Genomic DNA, 20,398 nt, shown 5'->3' with positions numbered 1-20,398 from the left:
AATTTTTTTCTCCACAAAACAAACACACACTATACCCCCTCTTTGGGAACTCTTTTGGGATGCTTTCCAACATAGTTTTAACACTCTAGATGTAGAAGTAGGAGAATTAAGTGATTTTTCGCAAAACCTGAAAACGTCAAAAAATCTAATACCCGGCCAAGCCAAAAATGGCTGATTTTTAGCCAAAAAACTTTTTTCACAAATCAAATACGCACTATACCCCCTCTTTGGGAACTCTTTTGGGATGCTTTCCAACATAGTTTTTACCCTCTAGATGGAGAAGTAGGAGAAGTAGGAGAATTAAGTGATTTTTCGCAAAACCTGAAAACGTCAAAAAATCTAATACCAGGCCAAGCCAAAAATGGCTGATTTTCAGCCAAAATTTTTTTTTCCACAAATCAAACACACACTATACCCCCTTTTTGGGAACTCTTTTGGGATGCTTTCCAACATAGTTTTAACCCCCTAGATGTAGAAGTAGGAGAATTAAGTGATTATTCGCAAAACCTGAAAACGTCAAAAAATCTAATACCCGGCCAAGCCAAAAATGGCTGATTTTCATCCAAATTTTTTTTTTCCACAAATCAAACACACACTATACCCCCTCTTTGGGAACTCTTTTGGGATGCTTTCCAACATAGTTTTAACCCTCTAGATGTAGAAGTAGGAGAATTAAGTGAGTTTTCGCAAAACCTGAAAACGTCAAAAAATCTAATACCGGCCAAGCCAAAAATGGCTGATTTTCATCAATAAAATTTTTTCCACAAATCAAACACGCACTATACCCCCTCTTTGGGAACTCATTTGGGATGCTTTCCAACATAGTTTTAACCCTCTAGATGTAGAAGTAGGAGAATTAAGTGATTTTTCGCAAAACTTGAAACGTCAAAAAATCTAATACCCGGCCAAGCCAAAAATGGCTGATTTTCATTCAAAATTTTTTTTTCCACAAATCAAACATGCACTATACCCCCTCTTTGGGAACTCTTTTGGGATGCTTTCCAACATAGTTTTAACCCTCTAGATGTAGAAGTAGGAGAATTAAGTGATTTTTCGCAAAACCTGAAAACGTCAAAAAATCTAATACCCGGCCAAGCCAAAAATGGCTGATTTTCAGCCAAAAATTTTTTTTCCACAAATCAAACACGCACTATACCCCCTTTTTGGGAACTCTTTTGGGATGCTTTCCAACATAGTTTTAACCCCCTAGATGTAGAAGTAGGAGAATTAGGTGATTTTTCGCAAAACCTCAAAGCGTCAAAAAATCTAATACCCGGCCAAGCCAAAAATGGCTGATTTTCAGCCAAAATTTTTTTTCCCACAAATCAAACACGCACTATACCCCCTTTTTGGGAACTCTTTTGGGATGCTTTCCAACATAGTTTTAACCCTCTAGATGTAGAAGTAGAAGAATTAAGTGATTTTTCGCAAAACCTGAAAACGTCAAAAAATCTAATACCCGGCCAAGCCAAAAATGGCTGATTTTCATCCAAATTTTTTTTTTCCACAAATCAAACACACACTATAACCCCTCTTTGGGAACTCTTTTGGGATGCTTTCCAACATAGTTTTAACCCTCTAGATGTAGAAGTAGGAGAATTAAGTAATTTTTCGCAAAACCTGAAAACGTCAAAAAATCTAATACCCGGCCAAGCCAAAAATGGCTGATTTTCATCCAAAATTTTTTTTTCCACAAAACAAACACACACTATACCCCCTCTTTGGGAACTCTTTTGGGATGCTTTCCAACATAGTTTTAACCCTCTAGATGTAGAAGTAGGGGAATTAAGTGATTTTTCGCAAAACCTGAAAACGTCAAAAAATCTAATACCCGGCCAAGCCAAAAATGGCTGATTTTTAGCCAAAAAACTTTTTTCACAAATCAAATACGCACTATACCCCCTCTTTGGGAACTCTTTTGGGATGCTTTCCAACATAGTTTTAACCCTCTAGATGTAGAAGTAGGAGAAGTAGGAGAATTAAGTGATTTTTCGCAAAACCTGAAAACGTCAAAAAATCTAATACCGGCCAAGCCAAAAATGGCTGATTTTCATCCAAAAATTTTTTTTCCACAAATCAAACACGCACTATACCCCCTCTTTGGGAACTCTTTTGGGATGCTTTCCAACATAGTTTTAACCCTCTAGATGTAGAAGTAGGAGAATTAAGTGATTTTTCGCAAAACCTGAAACGTCAAAAAATCTAATACCCGGCCAAGCCAAAAATGGCTGATTTTCATTCAAAAATTTTTTTTCCACAAATCAAACACGCACTATACCCCCTCTTTGGGAACTGTTTTGGGATACTTTCCAACATAGTTTTAACCCCCTAGATGTAGAAGTAGGAGAATTAAGTGATTTTTCGCAAAACCTGAAAACGTAAAAAAATCTGATACCCGGCCAAGCCAAAATTGGCAGATTTTCAGCCAAAATTTTTTTTTCCACAAATGAAACACGCACTATACCCCCTCTTTGGGAACAGTTTTGGGATGCTTTCCAACATAGTTTTAACCCTCTAGATGTAGAAGTAGGAGAATTAAGTGATTTTTCGCAAAACCTGAAAACGTCAAAAAATCTAATAACCGGCCAAGCCAAAAATGGCTGATTTTCATCCAAATTTTTTTTTTCCACAAATCAAACACGCACTATACCCCCTCTTTGGGAACTGTTTTGGGATGCTTTCCAACATAGTTTTAACCCTCTAGATGTAGAAGTAGGAGAATTAAGTGATTTTTCGCAAAACCTGAAAACGTCAAAAAATCTGATACCCGGCCAAGCCAAAATTGGCAGATTTTCAGCCAAATTTTTTTTTTCCACAAATCAAACACGCACTATACCCCCTCTTTGGGAACTGTTTTGGGATGCTTTCCAACATAGTTTTAACCCTCTAGATGTAGAAGTAGGAGAATTAAGTGATTTTTCGCAAAACCTGAAAACGTCAAAAAATCTAATACCCGGCCAAGCCAAAAATGGCTGATTTTCATCCAAATTTTTTTTTTCCACAAATCAAACACGCACTATACCCCCTCTTTGGGAACTCTTTTGGGATGCTTTCCAACATAGTTTTAACCCTCTAGATGTAGAAGTAGGGGAATTAAGTGATTTTTCGCAAAACCTGAAAACGTCAAAAAATCTAATACCCGGCCAAGCCAAAAATGGCTGATTTTCAGCCAAAAATTTTTTTTTCAACAAATCAAACACGCACTATACCCCCTCTTTGGGAACTCTTTTGGGATGCTTTCCAACATAGTTTTAACCCTCTAGATGTAGAAGTAGGAGAATTAAGTGATTTTTCGCAAAAAAACCTGAAAACATCAAAAAATCTAATACCTGGCCAAGCCAAAAATGGCTGATTTTTAGCCAAAAAACTTTTTTCCACAAATCAAATACGCACTATACCCCCTCTTTGGAAACTCTTTTGGGATGCTTTCCAACATAGTTTTAACCCTCTAGATGTAGAAGTAGGAGAATTAAGTGATTTTTTGCAAAACCTGAAAACGTAAAAAAATCTAATACCCGGCCAAGCCAAAAATGGCTGATTTTCAGCCAAAATTTTTTTTCCACAAATTAAACACGCACTATACCCCCTCTTTGGGAACTGTTTTGGGATGCTTTCCAACATAGTTTTAACCCTCTAGATATAGAAGTAGGAGAATTAAGTGATTTTTCGCAAAACCTGAAAACGTCAAAAAATCTAATACCCGGCCAAGCCAAAAATGGCTGATTTTCATCCAAAATTTTTTTTCCACAAATCAAACACGCACTATACCCCCTCTTTGGGAACTCTTTTGGGATGCTTTCCAACATAGTTTTAACCCTCTAGACGTAGAAGTAGGGGAATTAAGTGATTTTTCGCAAAACCTGAAAACGTCAAAAAATCTAATACCCGGCCAAGCCAAAAATGGCTGATTTTCATCCAAAATTTTTTTTTCCACAAATCAAACACGCACTATACCCCCTCATTGGGAACTCTTTTGGGATGTTTTCCAACATAGTTTTAACCCTCTAGATGTAAAAGTAGGGGAATTAAGTGATTTTACGCAAAACCTGAAAACGTCAAAAAATCTGATACCCGGCCAAGCCAAAAACGGCTGATTTTCATCCAAAATTTTTTTTTCCACAAATCAAACATGCACTATACCCCCTCTTTGGGAACTCTTTTGGGATGCTTTCCAACATAGTTTTAACCATGTAGATGTAGAAGTAGGAGAATTAAGTGATTTTTCGCAAAACCTGAAAACGTCAAAAAATCTAATACCCGGCCAAGCCAAAAATGGCTGATTTTTAGCCAAAAAAACCTTTTTCCACAAATCAAATACGCACTATACCACCTCTTTGGGAACTCTTTTGGGATGCTTTCCAACATAGTTTTAACCCTCTAGATGTAGAAGTAGGAGAATTAAGTGATTTTTCGCAAAACCTGAAAACGTCAAAAAATCTAATACCCGGCCAAGCCAAAAATGGCTGATTTTCAGCCAAAATTTTTTTTCCCACAAATCAAACATGCACTATACCCCCTCTTTGGGAACTCTTTTGGGATGCTTTCCAACATAGTTTTAACCCTCTAGATGTAGAAGTAGGGGAATTAAGTGATTATTCGCAAAACCTGAAAACGTCAAAAAATCTAATACTCGGCCAAGCCAAAAATGGCTGATTTTCATCCAAAAAATTTTTTTTCCACAAATCAAACACACACTATACCCCCTCTTTGGGAACTCTTTTGGGATGCTTTCCAACATAGTTTTAACCCTCTAGATGTAGAAGTAGGAGAATTAAGTGATTTTTCGCAAAACCTGAAAACGTCAAAAAATCTAATACCGGCCAAGCCAAAAATGGCTGATTTTCATCCAAAATTTTTTTTTCCACAAATCAAACACGCACTATACCCCCTCTTTGGGAACTCTTTTGGGATGCTTTCCAACATAATTCTCCTACTTCTACATCTAGAGAGTTAAAACTAAGAGATTTTTCGCAAAACCTGAAAACGTCAAAAAATCTAATACCTGGCCAAGCCAAAAATGGCTAATTTTTAGCCAAAAAACTTTTTTCCACAAATCAAATACGCACTATACCCCCTCTTTGGGAACTCTTTTGGGATGATTTCCAAAATAGTTTTAACCCTCTAGATGTAGAAGTAGGAGAATTAAGTGATTTTTCGCAAAACCTCAAAACGTCAAAAAATCTAATACCCGGCCAAGCCAAAAATGGCTGATTTTCAGCCAAAATTTTTTTTTCCACAAATCAAACACGCACTATACCCCCTCTTTGGGAACTCTTTTGGGATGCTTTCCAACATAGTTTTAACCCTCTAGATGTAGAAGCAGGAGAATTAAGTGATTTTTCGCAAAACCTGAAAACGTCAAAAAATCTAATACCTGGCCAAGCCAAAAATGGCTGATTTTTAGCCAAAAAACTTTTTTCCACAAATCAAATACGCACTATACCCCCTCTTTGGGAACTCTTTTAGGATGCTTTCCAACATAGTTTTAACCCTCTAGATGTAGAAGTAGGAGAATTAAGTGATTTTTCGCAAAACCTGAAAACGTCAAAAAATCTAATACCCGGCCAAGCCAAAATTGGCAGATTTTCAGCCCAAAATTTTTTTTCCCACAAATCAAACACGCACTATACCCCCTCTTTGGGAACTCTTTTGGGATGCTTTCCAACATAGTTTTAACCCTCTAGATGTAGAAGTAGGAGAATTAAGTGATTTTTCGCAAAACCTGAAAACGTCAAAAAATCTAATACCCGGCCAAGCCAAAAATGGCTGATTTTCATCCAAAATTTTTTTTTTCCACAAATCAAACACACATTATACCCCCTCTTTGGGAACTCTTTTGGGATGCTTTCCAACATAGTTTTAACCCTCTAGATGTAGAAGTAGGAGAATTAAGTGATTTTTCGCAAAACCTGAAAACGTCAAAAAATCTAATACCCGGCCAAGCCAAAAATGGCTGATTTTCAGCCAAAATTTTTTTTCCCACAAATCAAACACGCACTATACCCCCTCTTTGGGAACTCTTTTGGGATGATTTCCAAAATAGTTTTAACCCTCTAGATGTAGAAGTAGGAGAATTAAGTGATTTTTCGCAAATCCTGAAAACGTCAAAAAATCTAATACCCGGCCAAGCCAAAAATGGCTGATTTTCAGCCAAAATTTTTTTTCCCACAAATGAAACACGCACTATACCCCCTCTTTGGGAACTCTTTTGGGATGCTTTCCAACATAGTTTTAACCCTCTAAATGTAGAAGTAGGGGAATTAAGTGATTTTTCGCAAAACCTGAAAACGTCAAAAAATCTGATACCCGGCCGAGCCAAAATTGGCAGATTTTCAGCCAAATTTTTTTTTCCACAAATCAAACACGCACTATACCCCCTCTTTGGGAACTCTTTTGGGATGCTTTCCAAAATAGTTTTAACCCTCTAGATGTAGAATTAGGAGAATTAAGTGATTTTTCGCAAATCCTGAAAACGTCAAAAAGTCTAATACCCGGCCAAGCCAAAAATGGCTGATTTTCAGCCAAATTTTTTTTTCCCACAAATCAAACACGCACTATACCCCCTCTTTGGGAACTCTTTTGGGATGCTTTCCAACATAGTTTTAACCCTCTAGATGTAGAAGTAGGGGAATTAAGTGATTTTTCGCAAAACCTGAAAACGTCAAAAAATCTGATACCCGGCCAAGCCAAAATTGGCAGATTTTCAGCCAAAAATTTTTTTTCCACAAATCAAACACGCACTATACCCCCTCTTTGGGAACTCTTTTGGGATGCTTTCCAACATAGTTTTAACCCTCTAGATGTAGAAGTAGGAGAATTAAGTGATTTTTTGCAAAACCTGAAAATGTCAAAAAATCTAATACCCGGCCAAGCCAAAAATGGCTCATTTGTGGAAAAAAAAATTTTGGCTGAAAATCAATCACGCACTATACCCCCTCTTTGGGAACTCTTTTGGGATGCTTTCCAACATAGTTTTAACCCTCTAAATGTAGAAGTAGGGGAATTAAGTGATTTTTCGCAAAACCTGAAAACGTCAAAAAATCTGATACCCGGCCAAGCCAAAAATGGCTGATTTTCAGCCAAATTTTTTTTTCCACAAATCAAACATGCACTATACCCCCTCTTTGGGAACTCTTTTGGGATGCTTTCCAACATAGTTTTAACCCCCTAGATGTAGAAGTAGGAGAAATAAGTGATTTTTTGCAAAACCTGAAAACGTCAAAAAATCTAATACCCGGCCAAGCCAAAAATGGCTGATTTTCAGCCAAAATTGTTTTTTTCCACAAATCAAACACGCACTATACCCCCTCTTTGGGAACTCTTTTGGGATGCTTTCCAACATAGTTTTAACCCCCTAGATGTAGAAGTAGGAGAATTAAGTGATTTTTCGCAAAACCTGAAAACGTCAAAAAATCTGATACCCGGCCAAGCCAAAAATGGCTGATTTTCAGCCAAATTTTTAATTCCCACAAATCAAACATGCACTATACCCCCTCTTTGGGAACTATTTTGGGATGCTTTCCAAAATAGTTTTAACCCTCTAGATGTAGAAGTAGGAGAATTAAGTGATTTTTCGCAAATCCTGAAAACGTCAAAAAATCTAATACCCGGCCAAGCCAAAAATGTTTTTTTCCACAAATCAAACACGCACTATACCCCCTCTTTGGGAACTCTTTTGGGATGCTTTCCAACATAGTTTTAACCCTCTAGATGTAGAAGTAGGAGAATTAAGTGAATTTTCGCAAAACCTGAAAACGTCAAAAAATCTAATACCCGGCCAAGCCAAAAATGGCTGATTTTCAGCCAAAATTTTTTTTCCCACAAATGAAACAGGCACTATACCCCCTCTTTGGGAACTCTTTTGGGATGCTTTCCAACATAGTTTTAACCCTCTAAATGTAGAAGTAGGGGAATTAAGTGATTTTTCGCAAAACCTGAAGACGTCAAAAAATCTGATACCCGGCCAAGCCAAAATTGGCAGATTTTCAGCCAAATTTTTTTTCCACAAATCAAACACGCACTATACCCCCTCTTTGGGAACTCTTTTGGGATGCTTTCCAAAATAGTTTTAACCCTCTAGATGTAGAAGTAGGAGAATTAAGTGATTTTTCGCAAAACCTGAAAACATCAAAAAATCTAATACCCGGCCAAGCCAAAAATGGCTGATTTTCAGCCAAAAATTATTTTCCCACAAATCAAACACGCACTATACCTCCTCTTTGGGAACTCTTTTGGGATGCTTTCCAACATAGTTTTAACCCTCTAGATGTAGAAGTAGGGGAATTAAGTGATTTTTCGCAAAACCTGAAAACGTCAAAAAATCTGATACCCGGCCAAGCCAAAATTGGCAGATTTTCAGCCAAAATTTTTTTTCCACAAATCAAACACGCACTATACCCCCTCTTTGGGAACTCTTTTGGGATGCTTTCCAACATAGTTTTAACCCTCTAGATGTAGAAGTAGGAGAATTAAGTGATTTTTCGCAAAACCTGAAAACGTCAAAAAATCTAATACCCGGCCAAGCCAAAAATGGCTGATTAGTGGGAAAAAAAATTTTGGCTGAAAATCAATCACGCACTATACCCCCTCTTTAGGAACTCTTTTGAGATGCTTTCCAACATAGTTTTAATCCCTCTAGATGTAGAAGTAGGGGAATTAAGTGATTTTTTGCAAAACCTGAAAACGTCAAAAAATCTGATACCCGGCCAAGCCAAAAATGGCTGATTTTCAGCCAAAATTTTTTTTCCCACAAAAGAAACACGCACTATACCCCCTCTTTGGGAACTCTTTTGGGATGCTTTCCAACATAGTTTTAACCCTCTAAATGTAGAAGTAGGGGAATTAAGTGATTTTTCGCAAAACCTGAAAACGTCAAAAAATCTGATACCCGGCCAAGCCAAAATTTGCAGATTTTCAGCCAAATTTTTTTTTCCACAAATCAAACACGCACTATACCCCCTCTTTGGGAACTTTTTTGGGATGCTTTCCAAAATAGTTTTAACCCTCTAGATGTAGAAGTAGGAGAATTAAGTGATTTTTCGCAAAACCTGAAAACGTCAAAAAATCTAATACCCGGCCAAGCCAAAAATGGCAGATTTTCAGCCAAAATTTTTTTTCCCACAAATGAAACAAGCACTATACCCCCTCTTTGGGAACTCTTTTGGGATGCTTTCCAAAATAGTTTTAACCCTCTAGATGTAGAAGTAGGAGAATTAAGTGAATTTTCGCAAAACCTGAAAACGTCAAAAAATCTAATACCCGGCCAAGCCAAAAATGGCTGATTTTCAGCCAAAAATTTTTTTCCCACAAATGAAACAGGCACTATACCCCCTCTTTGGGAACTCTTTTGGGATGCTTTCCAACATAGTTTTAACCCTCTAAATGTAGAAGTAGGGGAATTAAGTGATTTTTCGCAAAACCTGAAGACGTCAAAAAGTCTAATACCCGGCCAAGCCAAAAATGGCTGATTTTCAGCCAAATTTTTTTTTCCCACAAATCAAACACGCACTATACCCCCTCTTTGGGAACTCTTTTGGGATGCTTTCCAGCATAGTTTTAACCCTCTAGATGTAGAAGTAGGGGAATTAAGTGATTTTTCGCAAAACCTGAAAACGTCAAAAAATCTGATACCCGGCCAAGCCAAAATTGGCAGATTTTCAGCCAAAATTTTTTTTCCACAAATCAAACACGCACTATACCCCCTCTTTGGGAACTCTTTTGGGATGCTTTCCAACATAGTTTTAACCCTCTAGATGTAGAAGTAGGAGAATTAAGTGATTTTTCGCAAAACCTGAAAACGTCAAAAAATCTAATACCCGGCCAAGCCAAAAATGGCTGATTTTCAGCCAAAATTTTTTTTCCCACAAAAGAAACACGCACTATACCCCCTCTTTGGGAACTCTTTTGGGATGCTTTCCAACATAGTTTTAACCCTCTAAATGTAGAAGTAGGGGAATTAAGTGATTTTTCGCAAAACCTGAAAACGTCAAAAAATCTGATACCCGGCCAAGCCAAAATTTGCAGATTTTCAGCCAAATTTTTTTTCCCACAAATCAAACACGCACTATACCCCCTCTTTGGGAACTCTTTTGGGATGCTTTCCAAAATAGTTTTAACCCTCTAGATGTAGAAGTAGGAGAATTAAGTGATTTTTCGCAAAACCTGAAAACGTCAAAAAATCTAATACCCGGCCAAGCCAAAAATGGCAGATTTTGAGCCAAAATTTTTTTTCCCACAAATGAAACAAGCACTATCCCCCTCTTTGGGAACTGTTTTGGGATGCTTTCCAACATAGTTTTAACCCTCTAGATGTAGAAGTAGGAGAATTAAGTGATTTTTCGCAAAACCTGAAAACGTAAAAAAATCTGATACCCGGCCAAGCCAAAATTGGCAGATTTTCAGCCAAAATTTTTTTTTCCACAAATCAAACACGCACTATACCCCCTCTTTGGGAACTGTTTTGGGATGCTTTCCAACATAGTTTTAACCCTCTAGATGTAGAAGTAGGAGAATTAAGTGATTTTTCGCAAAACCTGAAAACGTCAAAAAATCTAATACCCGGCCAAGCCAAAAATGGCTGATTTTCATCCAAATTTTTTTTTTCCACAAATCAAACACGCACTATACCCCCTCTTTGGGAACTCTTTTGGGATGCTTTCCAACATAGTTTTAACCCTCTAGATGTAGAAGTAGGGGAATTAAGTGATTTTTCGCAAAACCTGAAAACGTCAAAAAATCTAATACCTGGCCAAGCCAAAAATGGCTGATTTTCAGCCAAAAATTTTTTTTTCAACAAATCAAACACGCACTATGCCCCCTCTTTGGGAACTCTTTTGGGATGCTTTCCAACATAGTTTTAACCCTCTAGATGTAGAAGTAGGAGAATTAAGTGATTTTTCGCAAAAAAACCTGAAAACATCAAAAAATCTAATACCTGGCCAAGCCAAAAATGGCTGATTTTTAGCCAAAAAACTTTTTTCCACAAATCAAATACGCACTATACCCCCTCTTTGGGAACTCTTTTGGGATGCTTTCCAACATAGTTTTAACCCTCTAGATGTAGAAGTAGGAGAATTAAGTGATTTTTTGCAAAACCTGAAAACGTAAAAAAATCTAATACCCGGCCAAGCCAAAAATGGCTGATTTTCAGCCAAAAATTTTTTTCCACAAATTAAACACGCACTATACCCCCTCTTTGGGAACTTTTTTGGGATGCTTTCCAACATAGTTTTAACCCTCTAGATATAGAAGTAGGAGAATTAAGTGATTTTTCGCAAAACCTGAAAACGTCAAAAAATCTAATACCCGGCCAAGCCAAAAATGGCTGATTTTCATCCAAAATTTTTTTTCCACAAATCAAACACGCACTATACCCCCTCTTTGGGAACTCTTTTGGGATGCTTTCCAACATAGTTTTAACCCTCTAGATGTAGAAGTAGGGGAATTAAGTGATTTTTCGCAAAACCTGAAAACGTCAAAAAATCTAATACCCGGCCAAGCCAAAAATGGCTGATTTTCATCCAAAATTTTTTTTTCCACAAATCAAACACGCACTATACCCCCTCATTGGGAACTCTTTTGGGATGTTTTCCAACATAGTTTTAACCCTCTAGATGTAAAAGTAGGGGAATTAAGTGATTTTACGCAAAACCTGAAAACGTCAAAAAATCTGATACCCGGCCAAGCCAAAAACGGCTGATTTTCATCCAAAAATTTTTTTTCCACAAATCAAACACGCACTATACCCCCTCATTGGGAACTCTTTTGGGATGTTTTCCAACATAGTTTTAACCCTCTAGATGTAAAAGTAGGGGAATTAAGTGATTTTACGCAAAACCTGAAAACGTCAAAAAATCTGATACCCGGCCAAGCCAAAAACGGCTGATTTTCATCCAAAAATTTTTTTTCCACAAATCAAACATGCACTATACCCCCTCTTTGGGAACTCTTTTGGGATGCTTTCCAACATAGTTTTAACCATGTAGATGTAGAAGTAGGAGAATTAAGTGATTTTTCGCAAAACCAGAAAACTTCAAAAAATCTAATACCCGGCCAAGCCAAAAATGGCTGATTTTTAGCCAAAAAAACCTTTTTCCACAAATCAAATACGCACTATACCACCTCTTTGGGAACTCTTTTGGGATGCTTTCCAACATAGTTTTAACCCTCTAGATGTAGAAGTAGGAGAATTAAGTGATTTTTCGCAAAACCTGAAAACGTCAAAAAATCTAATACCCGGCCAAGCCAAAAATGGCTGATTTTCAGCCAAAATTTTTTTTCCCACAAATCAAACATGCACTATACCCCCTCTTTGGGAACTCTTTTGGGATGCTTTCCAACATAGTTTTAACCCTCTAGATGTAGAAGTAGGGGAATTAAGTGATTATTCGCAAAACCTGAAAACGTCAAAAAATCTAATACTCGGCCAAGCCAAAAATGGCTGATTTTCATCCAAAAATTTTTTTTTCCACAAATCAAACACACACTATACCCCCTCTTTGGGAACTCTTTTGGGATGCTTTCCAACATAGTTTTAACCCTCTAGATGTAGAAGTAGGAGAATTAAGTGATTTTTCGCAAAACCTGAAAACGTCAAAAAATCTAATACCGGCCAAGCCAAAAATGGCTGATTTTCATCCAAAATTTTTTTTTCCACAAATCAAACACGCACTATACCCCCTCTTTGGGAACTCTTTTGGGATGCTTTCCAACATAATTCTCCTACTTCTACATCTAGAGAGTTAAAACTAAGAGATTTTTCGCAAAACCTGAAAACGTCAAAAAATCTAATACCTGGCCAAGCCAAAAATGGCTGATTTTTAGCCAAAAAACTTTTTTCCACAAATCAAATACGCACTATACCCCCTCTTTGGGAACTCTTTTAGGATGCTTTCCAACATAGTTTTAACCCTCTAGATGTAGAAGTAGGAGAATTAAGTGATTTTTCGCAAAACCTGAAAACGTCAAAAAATCTAATACCCGGCCAAGCCAAAATTGGCAGATTTTCAGCCCCAAATTTTTTTTCCCACAAATCAAACACGCACTATACCCCCTCTTTGGGAACTCTTTTGGGATGCTTTCCAACATAGTTTTAACCCTCTAGATGTAGAAGTAGGAGAATTAAGTGATTTTTCGCAAAACCTGAAAACGTCAAAAAATCTAATACCCGGCCAAGCCAAAAATGGCTGATTTTCATCCAAAATTTTTTTTTCCACAAATCAAACACACATTATACCCCCTCTTTGGGAACTCTTTTGGGATGCTTTCCAACATAGTTTTAACCCTCTAGATGTAGAAGTAGGAGAATTAAGTGATTTTTCGCAAATCCTGAAAACGTCAAAAAATCTAATACCCGGCCAAATCAAAAATGGCTGATTTTCAGCCAAAATTTTTTTTCCCACAAATGAAACACGCACTATACCCCCTCTTTGGGAACTCTTTTGGGATGCTTTTCAACATAGTTTTAACCCTCTAAATGTAGAAGTAGGGGAATTAAGTGATTTTTCGCAAAACCTGAAAACGTCAAAAAATCTGATACCCGGCCGAGCCAAAATTGGCAGATTTTCAGCCAAATTTTTTTTTCCACAAATCAAACACGCACTATACCCCCTCTTTGGGAACTCTTTTGGGATGCTTTCCAAAATAGTTTTAACCCTCTAGATGTAGAAGTAGGAGAATTAAGTGATTTTTCGCAAAACCTGAAAACGTCAAAAAATCTAATACCCGGCCAAGCCAAAAATGGCTGATTTTCATCCAAATTTTTTTTCCACAGATCAAACACGCACTATACCCCCTCTTTGGGAACTCTTTTGGGATGCTTTCCAAAATAGTTTTAACCCTCTAGATGTAGAATTAGGAGAATTAAGTGATTTTTCGCAAATCCTGAAAACGTCAAAAAGTCTAATACCCGGCCAAGCCAAAAATGGCTGATTTTCAGCCAAATTTTTTTTTCCCACAAATCAAACACGCACTATACCCCCTCTTTGGGAACTCTTTTGGGATGCTTTCCAACATAGTTTTAACCCTCTAGATGTAGAAGTAGGGGAATTAAGTGATTTTTCGCAAAACCTGAAAACGTCAAAAAATCTGATACCCGGCCAAGCCAAAATTGGCAGATTTTCAGCCAAAAATTTTTTTTCCACAAATCAAACACGCACTATACCCCCTCTTTGGGAACTCTTTTGGGATGCTTTCCAACATAGTTTTAACCCTCTAGATGTAGAAGTAGGAGAATTAAGTGATTTTTTGCAAAACCTGAAAATGTCAAAAAATCTAATACCCGGCCAAGCCAAAAATGGCTGATTTGTGAAAAAAAAAAATTTTGGCTGAAAATCAATCACGCACTATACCCCCTCTTTGGGAACTCTTTTGGGATGCTTTCCAACATAGTTTTAACCCTCTAAATGTAGACGTAGGGGAATTAAGTGATTTTTCGCAAGACCTGAAAACGTCAAAAAATCTGATACCCGGCCAAGCCAAAAATGGCTGCTTTTCAGCCAAATATTTTTTTCCACAAATCAAACATGCACTATACCCCCTCTTTGGGAACTCTTTTGGGATGCTTTCCAACATAGTTTTAACCCCCTAGATGTAGAAGTAGGAGAAATAAGTGATCTTTTGCAAAACCTGAAAACGTCAAAAAATCTAATACCCGGCCAAGCCAAAAATGGCTGATTTTCAGCCAAAATTGTTTTTTTCCACAAATCAAACACGCACTATACCCCCTCTTTGGGAACTCTTTTGGGATGCTTTCCAACATAGTTTTAACCCCCTAGATGTAGAAGTAGGAGAATTAAGTGATTTTTCGCAAAACCTGAAAACGTCAAAAAATCTGATACCCGGCCAAGCCAAAAATGGCTGATTTTCAGCCAAATTTTTTTTTCCCACAAATCAAACATGCACTATACCCCCTCTTTGGGAACTATTTTGGGATGCTTTCCAAAATAGTTTTAACCCTCTAGATGTAGAAGTAGGAGAATTAAGTGATTTTTCGCAAATCCTGAAAACGTCAAAAAATCTAATACCCGGCCAAGCCAAAAATGGCTGATTTTCAGCCAAAATTTTTTTTTCCACAAATCAAACACACATTATACCCCCTCTTTGGGAACTCTTTTGGGATGCTTTCCAACATAGTTTTAACCCTCTAGATGTAGAAGTAGGAGAATTAAGTGATTTTTCGCAAATCCTGAAAACGTCAAAAAATCTAATACCCGGCCAAATCAAAAATGGCTGATTTTCAGCCAAAATTTTTTTTCCCACAAATGAAACACGCACTATACCCCCTCTTTGGGAACTCTTTTGGGATGCTTTTCAACATAGTTTTAACCCTCTAAATGTAGAAGTAGGGGAATTAAGTGATTTTTCGCAAAACCTGAAAACGTCAAAAAATCTGATACCCGGCCGAGCCAAAATTGGCAGATTTTCAGCCAAATTTTTTTTTCCACAAATCAAACACGCACTATACCCCCTCTTTGGGAACTCTTTTGGGATGCTTTCCAAAATAGTTTTAACCCTCTAGATGTAGAAGTAGGAGAATTAAGTGATTTTTCGCAAAACCTGAAAACGTCAAAAAATCTAATACCCGGCCAAGCCAAAAATGGCTGATTTTCATCCAAATTTTTTTTCCACAGATCAAACACGCACTATACCCCCTCTTTGGGAACTCTTTTGGGATGCTTTCCAAAATAGTTTTAACCCTCTAGATGTAGAATTAGGAGAATTAAGTGATTTTTCGCAAATCCTGAAAACGTCAAAAAGTCTAATACCCGGCCAAGCCAAAAATGGCTGATTTTCAGCCAAATTTTTTTTTCCCACAAATCAAACACGCACTATACCCCCTCTTTGGGAACTCTTTTGGGATGCTTTCCAACATAGTTTTAACCCTCTAGATGTAGAAGTAGGGGAATTAAGTGATTTTTCGCAAAACCTGAAAACGTCAAAAAATCTGATACCCGGCCAAGCCAAAATTGGCAGATTTTCAGCCAAAATTTTTTTTTCCACAAATCAAACACGCACTATACCCCCTCTTTGGGAACTCTTTTGGGATGCTTTCCAACATAGTTTTAACCCTCTAGATGTAGAAGTAGGAGAATTAAGTGATTTTTTGCAAAACCTGAAAATGTCAAAAAATCTAATACCCGGCCAAGCCAAAAATGGCTGATTTGTGAAAAAAAAAAATTTTGGCTGAAAATCAATCACGCACTATACCCCCTCTTTGGGAACTCTTTTGGGATGCTTTCCAACATAGTTTTAACCCTCTAAATGTAGACGTAGGGGAATTAAGTGATTTTTCGCAAGACCTGAAAACGTCAAAAAATCTGATACCCGGCCAAGCCAAAAATGGCTGCTTTTCAGCCAAATATTTTTTTCCACAAATCAAACATGCACTATACCCCCTCTTTGGGAACTCTTTTGGGATGCTTTCCAACATAGTTTTAACCCCCTAGATGTAGAAGTAGGAGAAATAAGTGATCTTTTGCAAAACCTGAAAACGTCAAAAAATCTAATACCCGGCCAAGCCAAAAATGGCTGATTTTCAGCCAAAATTGTTTTTTTCCACAAATCAAACACGCACTATACCCCCTCTTTGGGAACTCTTTTGGGATGCTTTCCAACATAGTTTTAACCCCCTAGATGTAGAAGTAGGAGAATTAAGTGATTTTTCGCAAAACCTGAAAACGTCAAAAAATCTGATACCCGGCCAAGCCAAAAATGGCTGATTTTCAGCCAAATTTTTTTTTCCCACAAATCAAACATGCACTATACCCCCTCTTTGGGAACTATTTTGGGATGCTTTCCAAAATAGTTTTAACCCTCTAGATGTAGAAGTAGGAGAATTAAGTGATTTTTCGCAAATCCTGAAAACGTCAAAAAATCTAATACCCGGCCAAGCCAAAAATGGCTGATTTTCAGCCAAAAATGTTTTTTTCCACAAATCAAACACGCACTATACCCCCTCTTTGGGAACTCTTTTGGGATGCTTTCCAACATAGTTTTAAACCTCTAGATGTAGAAGTAGGAGAATTAAGTGATTTTTCGCAAAACCTCAAAAAGGTCAAAAAATCTAATACCCGGCCAAGCCAAAAATGGCTGATTTTCAGCCAAAAGTATTTTTTCCCACAAATCAAACACGCACTATACCCCCTCTTTGGGAACTCTTTTGGGATGCTTTCCAACATAGTTTTAACCCTCTAGATGTAGAAGTAGGAGAATTAAGTGATTTTTCGCAAAACCTGAAAACGTCAAAAAATCTAATACCCGGCCAAGCCAAAAATGGCTGATTTTCATCCAAATTTTTTTTCCACAGATCAAACACGCACTATACCCCCTCTTTGGGAACTCTTTTGGGATGCTTTCCAAAATAGTTTTAACCCTCTAGATGTAGAATTAGGAGAATTAAGTGATTTTTCGCAAAACCTGAAAACGTCAAAAAATCTGATACCCGGCCGAGCCAAAATTGGCAGATTTTCAGCCAAATTTTTTTTTCCACAAATCAAACACGCACTATACCCCCTCTTTGGGAACTCTTTTGGGATGCTTTCCAAAATAGTTTTAACCCTCTAGATGTAGAAGTAGGAGAATTAAGTGATTTTTCGCAAAACCTGAAAACGTCAAAAAATCTAATACCCGGCCAAGCCAAAAATGGCTGATTTTCATCCAAATTTTTTTTCCACAGATCAAACACGCACTATACCCCCTCTTTGGGAACTCTTTTGGGATGCTTTCCAAAATAGTTTTAACCCTCTAGATGTAGAATTAGGAGAATTAAGTGATTTTTCGCAAATCCTGAAAACGTCAAAAAGTCTAATACCCGGCCAAGCCAAAAATGGCTGATTTTCAGCCAAATTTTTTTTTCCCACAAATCAAACACGCACTATACCCCCTCTTTGGGAACTCTTTTGGGATGCTTTCCAACATAGTTTTAACCCTCTAGATGTAGAAGTAGGGGAATTAAGTGATTTTTCGCAAAACCTGAAAACGTCAAAAAATCTGATACCCGGCCAAGCCAAAATTGGCAGATTTTCAGCCAAAAATTTTTTTTCCACAAATCAAACACGCACTATACCCCCTCTTTGGGAACTCTTTGGGGATGCTTTCCAACATAGTTTTAACCCTCTAGATGTAGAAGTAGGAGAATTAAGTGATTTTTTGCAAAACCTGAAAATGTCAAAAAATCTAATACCCGGCCAAGCCAAAAATGGCTGATTTGTGAAAAAAAAAAATTTTGGCTGAAAATCAATCACGCACTATACCCCCTCTTTGGGAACTCTTTTGGGATGCTTTCCAACATAGTTTTAACCCTCTAAATGTAGACGTAGGGGAATTAAGTGATTTTTCGCAAGACCTGAAAACGTCAAAAAATCTGATACCCGGCCAAGCCAAAAATGGCTGCTTTTCAGCCAAATATTTTTTTCCACAAATCAAACATGCACTATACCCCCTCTTTGGGAACTCTTTTGGGATGCTTTCCAACATAGTTTTAACCCCCTAGATGTAGAAGTAGGAGAAATAAGTGATCTTTTGCAAAACCTGAAAACGTCAAAAAATCTAATACCCGGCCAAGCCAAAAATGGCTGATTTTCAGCCAAAATTGTTTTTTTCCACAAATCAAACACGCACTATACCCCCTCTTTGGGAACTCTTTTGGGATGCTTTCCAACATAGTTTTAACCCCCTAGATGTAGAAGTAGGAGAATTAAGTGATTTTTCGCAAAACCTGAAAACGTCAAAAAATCTGATACCCGGCCAAGCCAAAAATGGCTGATTTTCAGCCAAAATTTTTTTTTCCACAAATCAAACACACATTATACCCCCTCTTTGGGAACTCTTTTGGGATGCTTTCCAACATAGTTTTAACCCTCTAGATGTAGAAGTAGGAGAATTAAGTGATTTTTCGCAAATCCTGAAAACGTCAAAAAATCTAATACCCGGCCAAATCAAAAATGGCTGATTTTCAGCCAAAATTTTTTTTCCCACAAATGAAACACGCACTATACCCCCTCTTTGGGAACTCTTTTGGGATGCTTTTCAACATAGTTTTAACCCTCTAAATGTAGAAGTAGGGGAATTAAGTGATTTTTCGCAAAACCTGAAAACGTCAAAAAATCTGATACCCGGCCGAGCCAAAATTGGCAGATTTTCAGCCAAATTTTTTTTTCCACAAATCAAACACGCACTATACCCCCTCTTTGGGAACTCTTTTGGGATGCTTTCCAAAATAGTTTTAACCCTCTAGATGTAGAAGTAGGAGAATTAAGTGATTTTTCGCAAAACCTGAAAACGTCAAAAAATCTAATACCCGGCCAAGCCAAAAATGGCTGATTTTCATCCAAATTTTTTTTCCACAGATCAAACACGCACTATACCCCCTCTTTGGGAACTCTTTTGGGATGCTTTCCAAAATAGTTTTAACCCTCTAGATGTAGAATTAGGAGAATTAAGTGATTTTTCGCAAATCCTGAAAACGTCAAAAAGTCTAATACCCGGCCAAGCCAAAAATGGCTGATTTTCAGCCAAATTTTTTTTTCCCACAAATCAAACACGCACTATACCCCCTCTTTGGGAACTCTTTTGGGATGCTTTCCAACATAGTTTTAACCCTCTAGATGTAGAAGTAGGGGAATTAAGTGATTTTTCGCAAAACCTGAAAACGTCAAAAAATCTGATACCCGGCCAAGCCAAAATTGGCAGATTTTCAGCCAAAATTTTTTTTTCCACAAATCAAACACGCACTATACCCCCTCTTTGGGAACTCTTTTGGGATGCTTTCCAACATAGTTTTAACCCTCTAGATGTAGAAGTAGGAGAATTAAGTGATTTTTTGCAAAACCTGAAAATGTCAAAAAATCTAATACCCGGCCAAGCCAAAAATGGCTGATTTGTGAAAAAAAAAAATTTTGGCTGAAAATCAATCACGCACTATACCCCCTCTTTGGGAACTCTTTTGGGATGCTTTCCAACATAGTTTTAACCCTCTAAATGTAGACGTAGGGGAATTAAGTGATTTTTCGCAAGACCTGAAAACGTCAAAAAATCTGATACCCGGCCAAGCCAAAAATGGCTGCTTTTCAGCCAAATATTTTTTTCCACAAATCAAACATGCACTATACCCCCTCTTTGGGAACTCTTTTGGGATGCTTTCCAACATAGTTTTAACCCCCTAGATGTAGAAGTAGGAGAAATAAGTGATCTTTTGCAAAACCTGAAAACGTCAAAAAATCTAATACCCGGCCAAGCCAAAAATGGCTGATTTTCAGCCAAAATTGTTTTTTTCCACAAATCAAACACGCACTATACCCCCTCTTTGGGAACTCTTTTGGGATGCTTTCCAACATAGTTTTAACCCCCTAGATGTAGAAGTAGGAGAATTAAGTGATTTTTCGCAAAACCTGAAAACGTC

The sequence above is a fragment of the Ranitomeya variabilis genome, chromosome 6 (genome assembly GCF_051348905.1).
Source record: "Ranitomeya variabilis isolate aRanVar5 chromosome 6, aRanVar5.hap1, whole genome shotgun sequence".
Lineage (NCBI taxonomy): Eukaryota > Metazoa > Chordata > Amphibia > Anura > Dendrobatidae > Ranitomeya > Ranitomeya variabilis.
Note: the sequence above shows the minus strand (reverse complement) of the source record.